General features: G+C 42.4%; 1 pseudogene; it reads left to right on the forward strand.

Annotated features, from left to right (window-relative positions):
- Positions 1-596: 596 nt before the first annotated feature.
- LOC109953161 (extracellular calcium-sensing receptor-like) overlaps positions 597-5,463 on the forward strand; it is a 60,114-nt pseudogene continuing 55,247 nt past the window's right edge.

The following is a 5,463-nucleotide window of genomic DNA, read 5'->3' on the forward strand; positions in this document are numbered from 1 at the left end:
ATATAAAAGCACTGAATGTAGCCTATTGTAGAAGAGCTGAATTCAAGGAGTCTTGGCAATTAATCTCCTCATGATAGTTTCCTCCCTGTCATTTTGTACATTATCCTTCTGAAAGGCCACATACATGAGCGGGGCCTCTCAGGCGTGAAGCTGGGCACATCCGTGACTCATAATGTTAGGGTTGCACTCAGCTCCCTGCCTCTAGGTCTTAACAACACTGAAGTCACAGTGCTTTAGAAAAATAGTGTCCAATCCCATCTGTGCAGGTTTATTATATTGTAAATTTAGTTTTTTTGGTATCATAAAATGTCCCAAAATACAGTATATTAAGTATTTTTTGTAAATCCTACAGCCTCTACACATTTAGGTTTTTTTTTCAGTTTGGGCACCTCCCTACTATCTCCTTGTAGATCAACAGTGATGAAGCAATGTTATGTTTTTATTTTTTATGCTAATCCAAAATATATAAATACAAGTACAACTGTCTGATTTACATTAAGGTAATAGTGATGCCACCCAATGGTTTATCTCCCTTGGACACTATGACGTCCACACAGAGGTGGACAGAGTGGGGCTGGGCACTTTTACAGCTGTTGTTGCTGGTGTCTTTCTCTCAGGCTAAGCAGCTGGTGTGTCGGCAGATAGGGGATCCTGAGAACATCCAACTATCTAAAGATGGGGACATTATACTGGGAGCAATCTTCTCTTTCCGTAACATGAAAGACAGACAGGAAACTTACATGCACAAACCACAGCAAGTGGAATGTACCAGGTAAATTACAGTTTATAAATCTATGAAGATTTAGACTGTCTTTGAGGAAAAGGATACAGATACAAATAGGAACTAAAAAAATATATACATAATCAGTTAAATTTAATATTAACATTAAAATTACATTATTTATTTCTGAAGGTCCAAATATTCTCTGTTGTATGACTGTCATCATATCTTTCTATAAATCTTCAGTTGTTTCTGTTTCAAGTACTACTACTAGTATTATTTAAAACTGTCTGCATCAAGTTTGAATTTCAGAGAGTTACAGTATTCTCAGGCTATGATTTTTGCCATTGAGGAAATTAATAACAGCACAGACCTACTACCTGGCATCTCTCTGGGCTATAAGATGTATGATTCCTGTGGCTCTATTGCCAGAAGTGTAAAGGCTGTACTGGCCTTGGCTAATGGTAATGAAGTTGTGTCTGCAGCTGCTGAGGCACCATGTACCATATCAACACAAGTGCAGACCATTGTAGGAGGGTCCGCTTCCTCTTTTAGCATGGCTATAACTACTGTCATTGGACCCTTTCATTTCCCACTGGTGGGTAAAATTGGAAACTTTGTAAATGTATTTGTTTAATTTTAAAATCTGCAGTCATTGCAGCTGCTCAGAACAAATGTGAGTGTGTGAATGTTTTATATCTTACATCTTTATTTTGGGAGGTTGTTTCTTTTTCTTGTAGATCAGCCACTTTTCCACCTGTGCTTGTCTCAGTGACAAAACCAAATACCCATCCTTCCTCAGAACAATACCCAGTGACTACTATCAGAGCAGAGCCCTGGCCCAGTTGGTCAAGCACTTTGGTTGGACTTGGGTTGGAGCTATTAGAAGCAATGATGATTATGGCAATAATGGCATGGCTATATTCACAGAAACTGCACAGCAGCTGGGCATCTGTCTGGAGTATTCTGTAGCTTTCTTTAGAACTGATTCAATGGAAAAAATAAATAAGATAATTGACATTATCAAAACTTCCACCGCTAAGGTGATTGTAGCTTTTCTCTCAGCCATGGATACGAGTGTGCTAATACATGAGCTATCTCATCACAACTTGACTGGGTACCAGTGGGTAGGAAGTGAGTCATGGATCAATGATTGGCAAACTGCTGAAATGGATACAAATAACATCCTCGATAAAGTGTTTACAGAGTTGTGGGAGACTTTATTTAACTGTAAGTTCAAACAGTCAAGCTCATCAGCAGAGAATCAGAGAGAATGTACTGGACATGAAGATGTGACTGACATGCAAAACATCTTCACTGATATGTCACTCATGCCTATATTTAACAATGTCTATAAAGGAGTGTATGCTGTGGCACATGCACTTCATAGTATTCTTGGCTGTATGTAACTACAATGTGCAGCCAGATCCACTCACAGTGAGTTCAACATTAATTATTTCAAAACTTAATTTACAATGAGTAAATAGAAAACCAAAACTGTTAAACTGTCTGTTGACCCAACTTGTCATATTTGGCTAAATGAATACCTATCTTCTTAGATTTTACAGCACATAAGAAAGGTTCATTTCAAAACCAAGGAAGGAGATGAGGTTTACTTTGATGAGAATGGAGACCCAGCAGCAAAGTATGAAATTAAAAACTGGTAGCCAACAGAAAATGGCATTGTGGACTTTGTCACAGTTGGTCTTTATGATTCATCTTTACATGCAGACAAACAGCTGAGTCTGCAAATTGAGTCTGTTATTTGGGCACAGAACTCAAAACAGGTAAACTAAAATGTCATGACTGTAGTTATTAATTCTATTAATAATCATCCTAAATATGTTATATTTACTGTCACAATTTTTGTTTATAATTATTCAAAGGTAATAATAAAGGTTTGCAACAACAAGGTCTGTAAAAGTCAATGCCCATATATTTTTCTCATAGTCATTTTCTCCATACAGGTGCCTGTGTCAGTTTGCAGTGAGAAATGTCCCCCAGGAACTCGCAAGGTTCTCCAGAAAGGAAAACCTGTCTGCTGCTATGATTGTATCAGATGTGCAGAGGGAGAAATAAGCAACCTGACAGGTCTAGTAAAATTCAGTGTAAGGTTTTGCACTTCAATGTGCAACAAAACAAAGTTGTCATGCTTACAAACTATAATTATGCACAGAAAATTAAGTTAAAAATCTCATGTGAGGAACTTAATTGATTGTAGCTTCCTGGTGAAACAGCTTTTTGCAATAAAATCCAGACAAGATTTTTCCAGTTTGTAATGTTTTCACCTCCAGATTCCAGATATACAAAAATGTTTGTGGTATTCACAACATTACAAAGATGGCCTATTTACAATAAACACAAAATCATGAAATATTCCAAGTAAAACAAACAAAAAAAAAACTAACAACTTATGTATATACTTAGCAATATAAAGCACTGACAAGGCAAACGAGCGGGCGCCTTAGTCAGGTTACGCCAGAGAGGGACCCGGACTCCACTCCCATCTATCCACCTAGAAAATCTCCGCTCCCTAGTCAACAAGATGGATGAAGTCCTTCTCATCAACAGGATTAACTCTGACTTTGCATGCTCTGCTGTTTTATGCTTTATGCTTTGGAGACTTTGTTCAATGACTCCATCGCAGACAGCACAATCCAAGTACCGGGTTTCCAGGTGTACAGAGCGGATCGTGTAACGGAGTTGTCTGGAAAAGGAGGTGGAATCTGTCTCTACATAAATGAAGGTTGGTGAACAGATGTCACAGTGCTACAGAGGACATGTAACACGGACTTAGAGTCTCTCTTTATCAACTGCAAACCTTTCTATTCTCCCTGAGAATTTAATTTTTTCATTCTAATTGGAGTGTACACAAAACTGCAGGCCCATGCTAGCGCACCACCTGAACAGAAAGCTAGCGTGGAGCTAGAACATCCAGACTCCCCACTCATTGTTCTAGGGGACTTTAACAGAACGAACTGCCCAAATACAGACAGCATGTCACCTGTCCCACCAGAGACAAAATCACACTGGACCACTGCTGCACAACAATAAAAGACACCAATCGCTCTGTCCCCCGTGCAGCCCTCGGACTCTCAGATCACTGCATGGTTCATCTTATTCCAACCTACAGGCAGAAACTTTAAGCTACGAATCCTGTGGTCAAAACAGTGAAGAGCTGGACTGAGGTGGCTAAGTCAGAGCTACAGGCCTGCTTTGACTGCAAAGATTGGAGTGTATTTGAGGCTGCAGCTACAGACCTGGATGAACTCACTGACACTGTGACATCTTGTATCAGCTTCTGTGAGGATGTGTGTGTGCCCAAAAAGTCCTTCTGCACATACATCAACAACAAACCCTGGTTCACAGCCAGACTCAAGCAGCTTCGTTGTGCCAAAGAGGAGGCCTACAGAAGTGGAGACAGGACTCTGTACAGCCAGGCTGATGTGCGTGGCCTCTTTAGAAAACAAAGAATCAGAAAGGCACCAGGCCCAGATGGTGTGACCCCCTCCTGCCTGAAAGCGTGCACTGATCAGCTGGCCCCCATCTTCACACTCATCTTCAACAGGTCACTGGAGCTGTGTGAAGTTCCCTACTGCTTCAAACGCTCCACCATCAATACAGTTCCCAAGAAACCCTCCATCAGTGGACTGAACGACTACAGACCTATTGCCCTGATATCTGTAGATATGAAGTCCTTCGAGAGACTGGTGTTGGCCCACCTGAAGGACACCGTAGACCCCCTGCTGGACCCTCTGCTGTTTGCCTACCGGGCTAACAGGTCAGTGGACGAGGCAGTGAACACGGCACTGCATTACATCCTGCAACACCTCGACTCCCCAGGGATCTATGAATGGGCCCTCTTTGTGTACTTCAGCTCAGCATTCAACACCATCATCCCGGACATCCTCCACTCCAAACTGACCCAGCTCACTGTGCCCACCCCCACCTGTCAGTGGATTACAAGCTTTCTGACGGACAGGAAACAGCAGGTGAGACTGGTAAAAACTACTTCCAACACCCGGACAATCAGCACAGGTGCCTCCCAGGGATGTGTGCCCTCCTCTCTGCTGTTTTCACTCTACACCAATGACTGCATCTCAAAGGACCCCTCTGTCAAGCTCCTAAAGTTTGCAGATGACACAACGGTCATTAGACTCGTCTGTGATGGTGATGAGTCAGCCTACAGATGGGAGGTAGAACAGCTTGTCCTGTGGTGTAGTCACAACAACTTGGAGCTGAACACGCTCAAAACAGTGGAGATGCAATGAACTTCAGGAAGAACCCCCTCACCATACTTTGCAGCACTGTACCAGCAGTAGAGTCCTACAGGTTCCTGGGCTCCACTATCTCCCAGGACCTGAAGTGGACGTCCAACATCAGGACTATCATCAAGAAGTCACAGCAGAGGATGTACTTCCTGCTTAGGAAGGTCAACCTGCCCCAGGAGCTGCTGATACAGTTCTACAGAGGAGTCATTGAGTCTGTTCTCTGCTCATCCCACACTGTCTGGTTTGGCTCAGCAACTAAACAGGACAAGTACAGACTTCAGTGAACAGTCAGGACTGCAGAAAAGACATTCGGTACAAGCCTGCCCTAATGGGTCAAAAGGAGCGCAGAGAGGATTAGTGCAGACCCCTCACATCCTGGGACACAATCTGTTTGAACTCCTCCCCTCTGGGTGGCGCTGCAGGTCACTGTACGCTGAATCCAGACTGTGTGTCTATGCATATATATATATA

This window comes from Monopterus albus, unplaced genomic scaffold (genome assembly GCF_001952655.1).
Source record: "Monopterus albus unplaced genomic scaffold, M_albus_1.0 scaffold559.1, whole genome shotgun sequence".
Lineage (NCBI taxonomy): Eukaryota > Metazoa > Chordata > Actinopteri > Synbranchiformes > Synbranchidae > Monopterus > Monopterus albus.